Here is an 18,168-nt window from a genome sequence, read left to right on the forward strand (position 1 = left end):
GGCCAGGGAGCGGATATTACATAGTAAGTTTTTACAGTCTAGAGGTAGGTCCTTAAGTGGAGTGTCAATCAGCCCAACTTGATGCAGAATAGGGATCGAAAGCCGTCGCTCTAACAGGCGAGTTCTGGTTTCAATGCAGATGGAAAATTGCTCGTGACACCCCAAACATGAAAAGGGCCCCTCTAGATTAATTCCCGCCTTATGAGTACATAATACGGGAGCATACCTGTCAATATCCAGCAATGCCTGCCTGGTGTATAATAGCCTGCTACTGAGAGACATATCCTGACGAATGATGTGTTCCTCCATAGCCCCCTGCCCTTGGTCCCGTCCTGTCGCGGACGGGCACAGACGGGCTAGTCTTTGGCTCGTCTTAGGCGCTGGAGTAGGCGCCACACTGCGCGTCAACACTGCGCGTTGAAGCCGACGAGTTGCTTTATATCCCTCAAGTAGGGGAGAGCTAGAGCGCTAACCGCTCGCCTCCCTGAGTGTGTCTGGCTCTGCCCCGCCTTCCGCACCCGTGATTGGCTGAAGGGTCGGACCGGGCGTGCAGGCACAGGTCAAGCTGCTGGAAAGAGCTGATCCCTCAATGCGTGCAAGTGAGTGGATTATAATATGACAGCGTGCCACTAATAAATGGAGTAACGTTTCAGCAATTTTAAAAGTAAATTTTAAAGTGCAACTTTTACATAAAATATTCGAAAAAATTTGAAAGCTCACGGAGCAGTTTTAAATCTTAAAACAATGCAGAGCGACTGTGCTCAAATATGGCGCCAAACGGAGTCGAGAGGAAGCTGCCACCGTCCCCCCTTACCGCTGTGAGCTGGCCATGTAGATGTTGAATAGGGTCGGAATGATAGAGGATCCTTGTGGGACTCCGCAGGAGGTTGGTGTTAGTTCTGAGTGGAATGGAGGGAGTCTGACTCGTTGCGTTCTGCCGGAGAGGAAATGCAGTGTAGTTCCTATATTCCCAATAGGCTCTGCGCATTGGAATAATATATCCTATAGATTTGACGTAAGACTTATGTCAATAGATCTCTATCGAATATACTAAACTTAATTGTGTGTGTGCCAGCTAACTCAGAGGTCACTAGAAAGTTTCTCGAATACACAAGAAGGGATTAGTTTCTGACAACTGCATAAACATGGCAACTTTGTTTCCCAGGAATAACAATATATCTCTCAGAATCGTTGAAACAATAGATAAGTATTTCACTCAGTCAATCGTGCATGCTTCGTTTCTACAGAGTTGCAGAGAAATAGTGAGACAGGCGTTTTCAATAAAAAGGTTTATTGAACAGTCTTCTTTCTCATGCAAGAGGTGAACTGCCACAATCATTTGACAGAATGCAAAGTATAATGCGTACAGCAAGAATAGTAATATAAAATAATACTGTAATAGCATTGTATGGTTTCCAAGCCATATAAAAATACATACATAAATAACACAGACTAAAATACTCAACTGGTGCTTCTAAAATACGCCTACCCCAATGTACCTAACCTAGGTCTAGTATGAGGGACGAAGTAAGTATGGTCTATAGCATAGGTTTTGTTTTTTGTCAAGAATCTACCAAAGGTTTCTCTAGGTTCTTATCAGCTCCATATCTTAGAATGAAGGAGGTCTGGTATCTTTTTCTCGGGACTCGATTTCCCAACACCCCGCAAGGGGAGCCGGAAACACTGGAGCTGGATTCTGGGCAGAGAAGGGCAGCTTCCTGATCAGTGCGTCAGCTGGAGAGCCGGCTTCCTTCGGCACTTGCTGTAGCGAGCTGTGTCGGGCAAGTAGGTCTTCAAACTGCTCTGAACCATCATATCTTGCTATAGCAAGTGAAGGTATATTTATACCTTGAAGGTGCTTAGGAATGCCATAGTTTGACGTGAAGTCGGGCATATGAACGTTATGGATGAACCCCTAAGGAATAGGTGTTCATTCATAATAATGAGTTTCTTGGAGAAATCAATATTCAAGCAAGGGGAAGTCCCTTCTGCTTAAGAGTCTGGGTTTCCAAGAAATCGTTGTGACGTTTGATGAATGGATGGAAGTAGCCATGCCTGTATTTGGGTACCATGGGCTATACCTAAATAAGGGCTTGATTTCTTATGCCTATATAAGGGCTATATAGCCAGAGGGAGAGTGAGGGAGGGAAAGGGAGACAGAGACAGAGTGAGGGAGAGTAAGGGAGACAGAGACAGAGTGAGAAAGGGAAAGGGAGACAGAGGGAGAGTGAGGGAGGGAAAAGGAGACATAGAAAGTGAGGGAGAGTGAGGGAGGGAAAGGGAGGCGGAGTGAGGAAGGGAAAGGGAGGGAAAGGGAGACAGAGGGAGAGTGAGGGAGGGACAGGGAGACAGAGACAGAGTGAGGGAGAGTGAGGGAGGGAAAGGGAGAGAGAGGGAGAGGGAGGGAAGGGAGACAGAGGGAGAGGGAGGGAGGGATAGGGGGAGGCAGAGGGAGAGGGAGGGAGGGAAAGGGAGACAGAGGGAGGGAGAGTGAGGGAGGGAAAGGGAGGGAAAGGGAGACAGAGGGAGAGGGAGGGAGGGAGAGGAAGGGGAGGGAGGGAAAGGGGGGACAGAGGGAGAAGGAGACAGAGGGAGAGGGAGGGAGGGAAAGGGAGGCAGAGGGAGGGAGAGGGGGAGGGAGGGGTAGTGAGGGAAAGGGAGGGAGAGAGAGGGAGGGGAAGGGAGGGAGAGAGAGGGAGGGGAAGGGAGGGAGAGGGAGGGAGGGAGAGTGGTGGAGGGAAAGGGAGACAGCGGGAGAGTGAGGGAGGGAAAGGGAGATAGTGGGAGAGGGAGGGAGGGAACGGGGTGGAGAGGGAGGGAGAGGGAGGGAGGGAAAGGGAGACAGAGGGAGAGGGAGGGAGACAGAGGGGGAGGGAGGGAAAGGGAGGGAGAGGGAGAGTGAGGGAGGGAGAGGGAGGGAAGGAAAGGGAGGTAGAGTGAGAGTGAGGGAGGGAAAGGGAGACAGAGGGAGAGTGAGGGAGCAAAAGGGAGACAGAGGGAGAATGAGGGAGGTAAAGGGAGACAGAGGGAGAGTGAGGGAGGGAAAGGGAGACAGAGGGAGAGTGAGGGAGGGAGAGGGAGACAGAGGGAGAGTGAGGGAGGCAGAGGGGGGAACGAAAGGGAGGGAGAGGGAGAGTGAGGGAGGGAAAGGGAAACAAAGGGAGAGTGAGGGAGGGAAAGGGAGACAGAGTGAGAGTGAGGGAGGGAGAGGGAGACAGAGGGAGAGGGAGAGGGAGGGGGAGGGAGGGAAAGGGAGACAGAGGGAGAATGAGGGAGGTAAAGGGAGACAGAGGGAGAGTGAGGGAGGGAGAGGGAGACAGAGGGAGAGTGAGGGAGGGAGAGGGAGACAGAGGGTAAGATGACAGAGGGAGAGGGAGGGACAGAAAGGGAGGGAGAGGGAGGGAACGGGAGGGAGAGGGAGGGAGAGGGAAGGAGGGAGAGGGAGACAGAAGGAGAGTGAGGGAGAGTGAGGGAGGGAGACAGAAGGAGAGGGAGAGAGAGTGAGGGAGACAGAGTGAGGGAGACAGAGTTAGGGAGACAGAGTGAGAGAGGGAAAGGGAGACAGAGTGGGAGAGACAGAGTGAGGGAGACAGAGTGAGGGAGAGAGAGAGAGGGAGGGAGAGAGAGAGAGAGAGATAGAGAGAGAAAGAAAGCGAGAGAGAGATGTGTGTATGCCGGGTCTGATGGCTTAGTGGACGAAGGCGTCCGCTGCAGGGACCAGTGATCAACCTCATGGACAGTTTTTTTTGTTGCTCTAGCCCCGCCCCCTACCCCACTGACCCCGCCCCCACTTGTGTGGCCCTCGGACACAAACCACACTGTAAATTTGGCCCCCGAGAGAAAGTTTGTGAGTACCCATGGCTTAGAGAAACCAATACCAGGAAGCCATTTTGCCTCTTCCTCCCAACCTTAGTCTAATTTAAACTTTTTGGTCTGCAAGGAGCTTTTTACCAGTCCTGAATTTGTACCGGTGATTGCATGTGGTGAACCCGGGTGTAGATTGTAGGTGACAAGAAAAAATGAAGGAGGCCCCCTTTAGTGACTGGTCAGGGACCAGGGGAGGTAGGTATAAAGACACGAAGTGTCCCTTTGTTTAAAACAAATAGACCCCTGGTAGGGTCCAACAGGCTATGATGCTAGACATATAGCCTTTTAGGACAGAAGCAACAACCACACAGGACAAAACTCACTAATATGATGGAGGCTGACTAAAGGTTGAGAAAATATTTTAACAGTGTCAGCAGTGTCAAGGGAAAGTCTTATATAAGTCTTTAACAGAGCCATCAAAACAGAATTTCTACCACAGTGTATAAAGAAATTGTCTTCACTAGTTTGGTATTTATAAATAAAACATACACATGTTTATTGTGTTGCATAGTTATTTCAGCAATTTAGCAGTAAATCAATGCATACATAAATTTAAAAATCACATTACTAAACGGGTGTTACAAAAAATGATAAAAAATGTACAATGCATTTTTAAAATTGTTCGTGAGAACAAGAGTCGACGCGGCGTTTCGGTATTTGTTAATGAGCACCTTCTTCAGGACAGTTTCTCAACTAAACATACTCCGGATTCCCTCTGAGTACTTAGCACTGCGACATCCTGATGTGGGCGTAGACAATTAAAAGATCACCCTTTTATGTGGTTTTAGGGTGCTTAGGGATAAACAGTTTCTTAATGCTGTCACCTAGATATCTATATTGTCAAGGAGGAGCCACCGATTTTGCTTCTGATAATACTTTTCACTTTTAAAAATGGTCAGCCTCCCTGCTCCTCCACGAACAGCGTCTCAGGGTTCTGAATGTTGAATCAATTGAAACATTCAGACGCTGTTCGTAGAGGAGCAGGGAGGCCGACCATTTTTAAACCGATCGGATATTAAACCGTGAGGTCATCCCGTGAATACTGCAACGTCGACGAACAAAGTAAAGCAGGTCCGCGACTGCAGCGATTTGTTCTTAAATAAAATTGACAAGTGAAAAGTATTATCAGAAGCAAAATCGGTGGCTCCTCCTGGACAGTATAGAAATCTAGGTGACAGCATTAAGAAACTGTTTATCCCTAAGCACCCTAAAACCACATAAAAGGGTGATCTTTTAATTGTCTGCGCCCACATCAGGATGTCGCAGTGCTAAGTACTCAGAGGGAATCCGGAGTATGTTTAGTTGAGAAACTGTCCTGAAGAAGGTGCTCATTAACAAATACCGAAACGCCGCGTCGACTCTTGTTCTCACGAACAATTTTAAAAATGTATTGTACATTTTTTAACATTTTTTGTAACACCAGTTTAGTAATGTGATTTTTAAATGTATGTATGCATTGATTTACTGCCAAATTGTTGAAATAACTGTATGCAACACAATAAACATATGTATGTTTTATTTATAAATACCAAACTAGTGAAGATAATTTCTTTATACACTGTGGTAGAAATTCTGTTTTGATGGTTCTGTTAAAGACTTATATAAGACTTTCCCTTGACACTGCTGACACTGTTAAAATATTTTCTCAACCTTTAGTCAGCCTCCATCATATTAGTGAGTTTCGTCCTGTGTGGTTGTTGCTTCTGTCCTAAAAGGCTATATGTCTAGCATCATAGCCTGTTGGACCCTACCAGGGGTCTATTTGTTTTAAACAAAGGGACACTTCCTGATTTTAGGTGACAAACACTTATATGTCACCAACAGACTTTGAATCAAAACAAAACAAAAAGGCAGAAAAAGAAGGAAGAAAAAGGTAAGAAACTAGTGGCAATGTGAGAAAGTACGGATAAAAAAAGGACCTGAAGGTGAGCTTGAGAGACAGGAAAAACTGGGTCGTGGAACAAACAGACATGAGGTGGAATAAAGACATGGCAGACTTGATATTTCACAGCCATGGCATTTGGGAGCACCAACATTGTCGGTTTACTACACGCTTTTTAAATGAAGCACCGCAGGTTACCTTTCATTTCTTCAACTCTTAGAAAGGACTGAAACTCTGATTGAAGCCATTAGAACGAGACTTACAGGCAAATAGCTAACTAGTTAAGTATTGCATTATTTTATTGCCCTCAGCACGTGATGCATAATACAATGTGTGACTGTATGTTAATGCTTGTTTCTTGTATTTGTATTACAGATGAACAAGTGCCTGTTGAGTTTTCATTAGCCGAAGAGTGTTTTTATCAATGTTTCATTAGATTTGTACTCTGTATCTGCGGAGCTAGATTTCCGTCACATTTCCGATATACAGCTCACAAATAGTGTTAGTTTTGGACTGCAATTGATCAATAAAAAGACATGAGATAAAAATTCCTACTTCATTAAATAATATAGATGTATGAATTATGCAGTATAACTGAAAACAGATCAGCACAGAGCAAGCCCTAGAAGTGACAGGATAGTGCAAAGAAGAAATGTTGGCACACCTCCCACATTAATGTATCTGCATACTTAGGGGTTGACTACATACCACAGTACATACCAGAACGAACCTACATGTGCAATATTACAGAGGACAATGAAATGTCATTCCGAAGGAATGAGAAACACATGGATTGCAGTCTGTGCTGACAGAGTGGACAAATCCACACGGAATCCGTGGGTTGGCCAGCTGTTGACTGAAGAACCCAAGTCGAAGAATGGCAAAGAAACCTGAACAGCAAATATGTGTCTGTGGTTCTTGTGGGAAACACACATCTCTACAACCGGTAACTTCATGACAGGTCAATGGCATGCAAAAGCACGTCTGCTATCCCTGCCATGGTGAGCTGATGTTATACAAAAACCCACGGGATGATCACAGACAGGTGCAGAAATAGATCGGGCCTGATTCAAAATGATTATTGTTCTCCTGGCCTACGTGAGGCTTACTTTTGAATGTCTAGGCGTAAAACACACTGTTCCTGTAGCATACACAACCAGTGTTAGATGCCTATCATATATTATATGTGTTCGTGTAATATTGCCATTGAGAACTTTATTTAGCTTTATCACACATTTTACCCATGCATATTTTTAGACCACGTATAACTAGATTCTTTTATGGGGTTTGGTAAGCTGAAATTTGTAATTCACATAAAAAAAGTTATTTACCTAAAGTACGGGAAATAATTCACGGACTTTAGATAATTATTATTGAAAGCTCAGTTGTGTGTGCAATAACTACAATCATATGTGTACCCAATACATTGTTAGCACGAAGAGTCACATATTTTACACACATTTGTACATTTATAAAAGTTAACATATCAGGGCAGCTCCCACAGTTAGTTGCTGACTCAAATGTAGATCTCCCTCAAAAATGTTTTGCGTCTAATATGAAGCACAATTCATTAAATATACATTTCAACTTATTATCAGAAGTCAACATCAGTGTTCTTTCATTCACTCTTCAGAAAATGTACACACACACATACACACGCGCACACACGCACACACACACACACACACACACACACATTGTATAGTGCTAGCTAGTATTGGTCTGACTTGTGCACTGATGGTGTAGATGAAAGCCCTCTTGGGCCACATGTCTGATTTGTTGCGTTGAGCATCACCCCAGGTGTTCTGTACTAGCCCACGGGGGTAAAAGGCTTATTGTTTGACACTACACAAGCATGCAGCAAACAAACAATGGGGCATATTATCAACAAATAGCGATATTTATCGCTAAGTAGGCTTAGCGGCAATTTTTTTATTGCCGGGCATCACCGAATTTTATCGCTGAGATAACGTGCTATTAGCAACGTTTATCTCAAAAGCGATAAAATTCCCGGCGATAGCGGCAAAATCCGTGAATATCACTGAGAATACAGCGATATTCACGCATTATCGCTAACAGGGTCTTAGCCATTATATCCACCTCCCATTGGATGTAATGGCTAAGAACTGGTCTGAGCAGGCGTTAGTTTTAGGAGATATTCGCGCTTAGGGTGAATATTTCCATCGCTACGCCTGTGTTGGTAATAGGCGATAGCGATGTTAGCGACTGCTTTCAGTCGCTAACAGGTTGGGTACGCCCACTTTGCATGTCATTAGCGATAAATATCGCTGACATGCAAAGCGGGCCCCAAACCGCTCGCTATCGCCTACAAGCTGTCGCTAACTACTGTTAGCGACAGCTTGCTAATAGGGCAATAGAATTATCACCGCCTAGCGGCTGAAAACGGCAGCTAAAGCGGCGATAATTTCCTATTGGCCCCCTTGATAATATGCCCCAATGTCTTTTTTACAGGGGCGATTGATTGATTATGGTTACCCATGGGAGACAGTATGCAATGTACCTCAATCGTTCCTACCAGTCAACAAGACGCAATGTTATGAGCTATAATGAAAGTGTCGGCAACTCCCAGAGGCATCTCACAATGCCCCTATTAACCTTTTTGTGCGTGTTTCCATGAGATTGTTTGATTATGTTGTCATTGTTTGCGCGTCACCATGTACCTTTGTGTTTAATGTATGTTTAAGATCATAACAGGGTGGCCGACATGGATTCATTTATCTGAAGAGTTGCTTAGACTAGTAGCTAACAGTGTCAGCACTAGCCCACTTGGGCATTATGTTTTAAGATGTGATACTCACACCTTTGCAATAGGTATGTTGTTCTTGCCATAACAGAATTTGTTCCAATGTTTGAACACCAAGTTATATATAATACATTTTCTGAACCATGATCGATCTTATTAGACAAACTTGATGCAACATTCATCAACAACATTACGGCGTTTCCTAGATTAATTTCACATTGCACCCATTAACATATGAGGATATGTGTGTAATAGATCGTTTAATTTTGTTGACATGACAATGACAGAGTATTATCTTGCATTTTCCTGCATTATTTAAGTTTAACGTGTGTTTAAAAAACACTGTAAATTGGCCTAGATAGTTTTACCTGTTATGGGTGCCCTGAACTTTTCGTCTATGTTGTTTCGCACTTGTCTATTTCATCACACTTGTTTAAACACTTCAATTTGAGCCTAATGGATTTATTTCTGCACCAGACCGCGCGTCTCCTTTGCTTCAGGAGGATGGATTTGTATGTTAACGGGCTCCTCACCCTTGCGCACACCATTGTCGAAGGGTGCCAAGCAAGAGGAACTGGGGTGCTGAATGTATATATATATATATATATATATATATATATATATATATATATATATATATATATATATATATTACCTACTGGCGGTCGCCAGTAGGTATATATAGTTAGGATTTTTTCTCTATGGGATTTTTGAAAATTCTATGTCTAATAACTTTGGCGTTTGTGGACGGAATTGGCTGAAATGTTCAGGAAAATGGCACATTTTGTTTCTGAGCAGCCCTTGAAAATTTGGGGGGGGTTCGTCAAGGGGGGGCCGAGAAAAAAGGGGGGTCCCAAAACGTGTTTTTAACATTGAGTTTTCCATAGGGCGGTTGGCCTCACTTTTAGCCCGAACGGCTGAATGGATTTGCACGAAACTTGGCAAAATTGTAGGGACTGGTAGCCCGATGTGCCTTTTGTAGGTCTCAATATATGTGCTCCAGTGGATTTTGAGAAATTAACGTTTAAAAAAAGATATATATCTGTAACAGCGGACCGGGCAGCGTCCCAGGACGCGTACTTTGTGCGCAACGGAGCTTTGTGAAGCGAAGCTGATTGGTTCTCTGGCGTCTGTCAACATTCCAAAAAGTCCGTAGCGGCCGCCATCTTGTCTCTCGGTAGGATCGAGAGACAAGAGGAGGCCAAAACGAAGGGGGAAATGACCATAAGGGGGCATAGTAGATCCTCGCTGACCCCCTAGGTTTGATGTGGAGGTTTTAAAAGGGCCCCGCGGGGCAAAAAAAATAATAATAATAATAATCGAACGGCTGAATGGATTTGCACGAAACTTGGCAAAATATTAGGGACTGGTAGCCCGATGTGCCTTTGCTAGGTCTCAATATATGTGCTCCAGTGGATTTTGAGAAATTAACGTTCAAAAAAAGATATATATCTGTAACAGCGCTCCGCTTCGCGTAACGGAGGTTTGCGAAGCTGATTGGTCATTCTGTCACTGGGCTATAGTTGGGCTACATCTGGCTGATATTTGGGCTACATTTGTTTTTTTGTGTGTCTGGCGGCCATCTTTGGGCTACATTGGGCTACATTGGGCTTCATTGGGCTACATTGGGCTACATTTGGGCTCCAACATATATATAGGCCAATGTAGCCCAATATATATTTTTCAAAGTTAATTTTCGTAAAAACCACTGGAGCATATATCTTGAGACATAGCAAAGGCACATCGGGCTACCAGTCCCTACAATTTTGCCAAGTTTCGTGGAAATCCATTCAGCCGTTCGAGCTAAAAGTGAGTCCAACCGCCCTATGGAAATGAAGGAAATGAATGGGTAATTTGTAATTAGCAAATAGCTAATCGCAAACTAGGAATGGTAAAGAATCGCTATTTATTCCTTAAAGTTCGCTATTTAGGAAATGCAAAAAACTTTGATGATACATATGGCGGTTCATCTCTAACAAGATAAGAAGCATAGGGATACATTTATGATGACTGGCGCATCACCAGGGATGTGTTAGTCATTCTGTGCCGCTGTTCCGTCATCTATGGTGTGCTGCATTTACAATGTAAGTAAAGTAAAGTAAAGTCCACATTTGTAAAGCGCACAATCACCCGTAAGGGTCTCTAGGCGCTGGGGGGCCGTCGGGAAGATTAAGCGAGCTATTGCCCAGAGTCACATGGTGCTGGGCTAACCTGCCGCCGGAGCCGGGGATCGAACCGTGGTCCCCAGATTCCAGCGTCAGTCGCCCTGGCCGCGGCGCCACACCTCTTCCACACCTCTTCCACTGCGGCGCATCATGGGGCAAAAACAGCACAGATGCGTGATGTATCTGTGCCGTAAAGGTGGCGCATTGCTGGAGTTGTATCGCAAGTGTGATGAAGCTCCAGCAAGGGTCGGGGGTGCCCCTGTCGCAGGGTTTCTGTTCTCACACAGAACTGTGGACAGAGGATTGGAACCTCGGCGAATTAGGGTGTCCCAAAACTCACGTTAGTAATCAAAAACCCCTTAGCAAGCTAGGTACAGTGTCACATTGGATATAACAAACTCTCAATGTTTAGACAATCCAGAATATGAACTTATAGTACCTCAGGATACGTGGAACTCATGAACAGTCGGTCGTTATATATTTCTTAGAAACCAGAACATGGAGTTAAGAAGAACACATGTGTATTTGAAATGTTTATTTACTAATGCCGTCTTCTCAGGCGTAGTATCTTAGATAATACAAGTACACATATTATCAGTAGCAAAATTACCAGCATAGTTACTAGTACATAAAAAGCGAATGGTGATAGTATGTTAACATGCTGTAAATGAATAAGAGTTAGCAACACTTATAAGCAGCCGCGGGCCGTGGAGGGAGTTACGGTGAGGCAGGGAGGCGGGGAGGGGGAGAAGCAGGGTGGAGAATACAAGTACACATATTATCAGTAGCAAAATTACCAGCATAGTTACTAGTACATAAAAAGCGAATGGTGACAGTATGTTAACATGCTGTAAATGAATAAGAGTTAGCAACACTTATAAGCAGCCGCTGGCCGTGGAGGGAGTTACGGTGGGGCAGGGAGGCGGGGAGGGGGAGGGGCAGGGTAGAGAGGGCTCCACCCTGCTTCTCCCCCTCCCCGCCTCCCTGCCTCACCGTAACTCCCTCCACGGCCCGCGGCTGCTTATATCTCACCCTCCCTAATACACATATTATATTATTTGCTAAGAAGGTCTCTTTGTGTTGGTTTAGGGCGTGCCCATACTTTAGTGTCTTAGATTTGAAGGAATCACATCAGCATACACCAGCTCTCTCTTCATGTGAACCGCATCAACTGTTGTGTATGTGTGTTCGGCAAAGCAATATAAAACCCGCCTCATGCCCAGAATTGGCAGAAGTTGCACTTATGTTATGAGTATGAAGTCGTGGAGATCAGACCTCATAACAATTCTGTATCGTGTTGTTCTTGAAACTTTAGCACTCGCTGTACAGATATAGTTTAACAAGCAGATAGTAGAGCAATAACATATTATTCTCATGTAAACCACGATGAACTACTAGGTGGAAAGCTAAAGCAACAACTAAGTGTCGTGTGCAGAAGTTGCAAAAAAGGAAAAATGGCGTTTAAACCGGTAATGAGCCCATGCTAACTTAACACGGTGTAAAGATATCCAGGACCTAGATGACACCTCCCCGTGATCCGGAAACGAACTGAATAAGATAATAGAAGTGCCATCTCATGAGAGCAGATTGCAAGTTTATATGTGGACGGTCCGCAAGGTAAAGCATTAAAAACTAGGAAAATTTAATGCTAAAGAAAAATAAAACAGCCAAGTACTTTATCGAGTCTTAAGCCAATAGGCAAGGTAAATAATAAAAACTTGACAGATAAGTCAATGAATTGTCAATGAAATGCTAGTACTCAGCATATCAAACATGAAAAAGGTCTATGACATAACTGTGTATGCAAAATAAGCTGCAACAGCCTCCAATAGGAAGTCACCGTCTTCATCCGAAAACAGTTCAGCCATCCAATTTAAAAGCGGAAAAGAACATACGTGCTCTCCCAGCACCGGATCCTCTATCACCATCAGAGGACAGCTCGGTGGGTTTTCAAGAAAGCTCTGTTCCAAGAAAGACTGTGCTGCCGCCAGTAAATTCCAGGGACCAAGTAGTCCATGCATCAATGCCACAGCCATAATCCTTTCGCCAGGACAAACCAACTCGTGAGTAATGATAGGAGTCATCAGCTGATTAAAGTCGACGTCAGGAGAAACCGGTCCGCAGAGACACAAATCAATGGCCCAATCGAAATCACAGGTCAGGCAGTGAAATACAGGCTGGACACAGGTGAAGTAGGAGAATCGAAAAGATAATCCATATGCCGTGCTTAATATCGCCAACGGCATTGTGCCATAATATTCTAGCATGCGATTGCGGAACAGTGTCAGCAGCTGCAGGGTGGGAGGTTGCATAGGAGGGACATCCATATTTAAAAATGTAAAAAAGCACAAGAGCGTCCGCTGGTAATGCAAGTAAAAATGCCAATCCACGAAGCAGAGTGGAGAAAATAGAATGAAAGAAAGCAGGGATGACTCCAAAGATTTTCTCAAATGAAGTCACGAGACCACTGGTAACAACTTTAAAAAAGTGCGCCAGGGCCTTTGTGGAGGATGCGTTAAAGATAGTCCGAACCATCTTGCTGAAATTGAAAGGCAAATCTGAATTGAGAAGGGTCTGCACCTCTGTACGGGTGTTCGCTATGTGAAGCACGAAAGTTTCACGGGCCGAACTCAAGGCCACCTCTCTCTGAGACAAAAGAGCTCTTATTCTTGCCATGCCGTTGAAATCTCTCCCAAGGTTGGTATTTGTGGCCAGATTGAAAACTCCCTATGTTCATGTGTGGGAGGAAATAGAACATTTCTGCAGCAAATAACCCGTTCACTTACTGTTACCATAAAAGGAATACTTTTAATTAACTCAGAACAATCTTCATTATTGAGCATCAAATAACTACCATTTTCCAACAACTTGAACGTGGGGATGATAGCAGGAACTGGCGTGCCATATTTGGTCGGTGTTTGTTGCATGAACCGTGTAACTGTATGTGCCTACACATTAGTGAATGATCTGGCGTCTCAGTGCATTCCTCTCCATTCAGATAAACTTCTTGATCATCTTTGAAACATCTGTATGTGTATGGAAGCGACCAGACCTCATGAAGAAAAGCACTACCTAAAGGTTCATAACGACCTATTGGTATATATTTCATACAATTTGAAAACTTATATAAAGCAAAAGGCAGCGTTATTAAACCGTGGATAAGGCACGTTGTCAAAAAACCCGCAATCCTCTGCTGATGATGTCACTGAGCATGTCATGAATGATGTAATATGTGACATCATCAGCAGTGGATTACGGGTAATAGTATCTCTAGTTTACTCCCCTATAGCTGTCTTTCTTTTAACATAAGTCTCTGTTTCCTTCCCTTATACTTACTGTTTTTGGTTCGCTTCCGGTTCGCGTACCGGCGAGCGAACTGGGAAGCGAACTAAGAGAAATAGAGGTTGGCACAGTTCCAAATATTGTACCAATTTTTTAATAACGGGGAGGTAGTTCTGAAAAGAACTTTTTTTTTATTGTTTTTGTTGTTTTATATTTTTTTTATTATTTTTCAGAATTTTTTTTTACTTTTTTTGAATTTTTCTGAACAGTTTTATATTTTTTGGGGTTTTTCTTGGAGGGGGCAATGAAAACGATTCATTGTAAAGGGCTCAACAGGAGCAACAAAACAAAAAAAAAGTATTTATTATTTTGGGCGTTTCGTACAAACTTGCATATGATAGTCAATAGCTCTGTTGATCAGAGTGATGCTTCTTTCTCCGTAGCAAATGAATCCATCGCAAAATACGCAGATGTGTTTTACTTCACCAAATCTCATTTGTATATTTGGCACCATCTCCCTGCCCTCTGGTCCCGTTACTTCCGGTACAACAGATCTTCTGGCCATAATAGGGAGATTATCTAGGTCGTTCCGAAACTGTGCAGCACTGTAGTTGTTAGGATGCCACCTAGTCATATGGCGATGCATTGTGTAGTTTCCGAAACTGTATTTTTTCTCGGTTCCTCTGGACAGTCTATCTTGACATATAAGGCAAGTTACGTATCTTGCATTTACTTTTTTCTGACCTTTGGGAATTTTAAAAAATTGCCAAATGAAGTTTTCTTTCCGGTGAGACGTCTTGGGTTCCTCAGGCAAAAACTGCCTCTCTTCGTGCTCTTCCTCCTGTTCCTCTTCTTCCTCTTCTTGCTGAATTATAACTTGAGCAGGTGGTCCACTCTTCCTTGGATGTGGTGGAGGTGGTGGGGAAGCACCAGCTGAAGCTACTAAAGAAGCCATTGCTCAGTGATCACAAAGGGTCTTTCTCTCACAATGATGAAAGTCAGAGTGAGGAAAGAAGGAGGGATTTTCATCATTTGGGAAAAACAAGAGTTCTCAACCAATCAAAAGTGTTCATTTTAGATTATATGACCTAGTCTTACATCATTAGGAAACCAAAAGTGAAATGAACCAATGAAAAGTGTTATTACCAAGTCACATGACTTGCTGTGTTTACGTTAAGCGCTTTGCAGCGCCTCCCGGTTTGCTTCCAGAAACCTGCGCTTTGCGACTCGCTTCGCGTACCAGTTCGCTAACGTAGCACGTCATATGACGTATCACGCGACAACGTGAAACGTCATGCGGACGGGAGGCGTCACGATGTTGTTTTCTAACGCGGCACTTGCGGTAAAGAAACGTTTACCGGCTCGCGGTCTATTTCGCGGCATCAAGGTCAGCTAACAGGAAGCTTCCCGATTCGCGAAGCGGGAACGAAGAAAAAAAAATATTTTGAAAAAAAATTATTCATAAACATATAAAATATATTTTTGGATTTAAAGAAGAATACATTTTACAGCTACAGATATTAGCTGTTAAAAAACCAATGAAATTCACTGAAAAAACCATAGGTTATAGACCATATATAGTTAGGAATTAGCATTTACAAAACCTTGAAAATTCACTGAAAAAACCATAGGTTATAGACCATATATAGTTAGGAATTAGCATTTACAAAACCTTATTTTACTCACACAAAACCATTGAAATTCCATATATAGTTAGTTGCACTAACTATATATCGCGCACCCGCAATCCACTGCTGATGATGTCACATATTACATCATTCATGACATGGTCAGTGACATCACTGATGACATCACTGATGACATCTCAAATGACATCACTGATGACATCACTGATGACATCTCAAATGACATCACTGATGACATCATGACACACCAATACCAGTTACTACATACGCACTCACTGATTCCTACGTCTACACACACATTCACTCATTCACCCATACAATGACTCATACATACAGTCACTTATTATTACAACACTATCATATGCACTCATACACCTATGCAGACAGTCACACACTGCCACTCATCCATGGAGTTACTCACACACCAAGTCAGTCCTGTAAAGAATCAATCAGACTTCCATTTCTTCATCTATACAGTTAAACACAGAACACCATACTTCAGTGACATCACTGATGACATCACTAATGACATCTGAAATGACATCACTGATGACATCTCAAATGACATCACTGATGACATCATGACACACCAATACCAGTTACTACATACGCACTCACTGATTCGTACGTCTACACACACATTCACTCATTCACCCATACAATTACTCATACATACAGTCAGTTATTATTAGAACACTATCATATGCACTCATACACCTAGTCAGTCCTGTGAAGAATCAATCACACTTCGATTTCCTCATCTATAGTTAAACACAGAACACCATACTTTTCACACATATACTAACACATACTTACTCTCTTATACAATCACTGATACAAGTACACATTGATATGCACAGAGTCACACACCTCCCAGCCAGCCACACACACACTCAGTCTTCCATACATCCAGTCATTCTTCAATATGTAAAACGTATTTAAACTTTACAAAAACACACAGACACTAGATGATGTCATCAGTGATGTCATTTGAGATGTCATCAGTGATGTCATCAGTGATGTCACTGACCATGTCATGAATGATGTAATATGTGACATCATCAGCAGTGGATTGCGGGTGCGCGATATATAGTTAGTGCAACTAACTATATATGGAATTTCAATGGTTTTGTGTGAGTAAAATAAGGTTTTGTAAATGCTAATTCCTAACTATATATGGTCTATAACCTATGGTTTTTTCAGTGAATATATATATATATATATATATATTTATATGTATCCCAAAGCCTCCGAGCTTTAAAAAACGCACTCCGTGGGGAAGTTGTTCACAGAACTTTATTGGCAATACAGTGGCGTCACGGGCCCGCAATTTATGTCCCTGACGCGTTTCAGCGCACACCTGCACCTTATTCCTAGGGAAAGGCAAGTTGTAACATCCGGGCTGGACTGTCGCTTCTTTTACCCTTCTAATGCATGTGTTCTCCAGTGAACAGCATGCTGGTAGCGGCAGTCCTCAATTCCTCCCCTTCGATGGGTCCCATGTTCAACTTTATTACTTCGCCATAATTCTCCTTGCATTAACATCTCGGCCCTCCAGTGAGCCTCAGGTCCGTGCTGCCACTGCCATAATATCAAAATTCCTCACGCCGGAAAAAGGCTTCCTTGATTTGCAGCCACACAGAAAGCCTCCCGGTGTCAGCAGCGGTGGGTTTTTCCACGGCCGGAGATGCCGTGTTTGTCCATGTATCCCAAAGCCTCCGAGCTTTAAAAAACGCACTCCGTGGGGAAGTTGTTCACATAACTTTATTGGCAATACAGTGGCTTCACGGGCCCGCAATTTATGTCCCTGACGCTTTTCGGTGCACACCTGCACCTTATTCCTAGGGAAAGGCAAGTTGTAACATCAGGGCTGGACTGTCGCTTCTTTTACCCTTCTAATGCATGTGTTCTCCAGTGAACAGCATGCTGGTAGCAGCAGTCCTCAATTCCTCCCCTTCGATGGGTCCCATGTTCAACTTTATTACTTCGCCATAATTCTCCTTGCATTAACATCTCGGCCCTCCAGTGAGCCTCAGGTCCGTGCTGCCACTGCCATTATATCAAAATTCCTCATGCCGGAAACTGGCTACCTTGATTTGAAGCTACACAGAAAGCCTCCCGGTGTCAGCAGCGGTGTGTTTTTCCACGGCCGGAGATGCCGTGTTTGTCCATGTATCCCAAAGCCTCCGAGCTTTAAAAAACGCACTCCGTGGGGAAGTTGTTCACAGAACTTTATTGGCAATACAGTGGCATCACGGGCCCGCAATTTATGTCCCTGACGCTTTTCGGTGCACACCTGCACCTTATTCCTAGGGAAAGGCAAGTTGTAACATCCGGGCTGGACTGTCGCTTCTTTTACCCTTCTAATGCATGTGTTCTCCAGTGAACAGCATGCTGGTAGCAGCAGTCCTCAATTCCTCCCCTTCGATGGGTCCCATGTTCAACTTTATTACTTCGCCATTAAGTAGTTATAGTTAAGTCTGCTTTTCCATAGACAAAGCATTCAGAACCTTCTTTGGTTTGTCAATAACTTTGGCCCTGCTTGACCAATCTTCCCAAAAC

The sequence above is a fragment of the Lissotriton helveticus genome, chromosome 6 (assembly GCF_964261635.1).
Source record: "Lissotriton helveticus chromosome 6, aLisHel1.1, whole genome shotgun sequence".
Taxonomy (NCBI): Eukaryota; Metazoa; Chordata; class Amphibia; order Caudata; family Salamandridae; genus Lissotriton; species Lissotriton helveticus.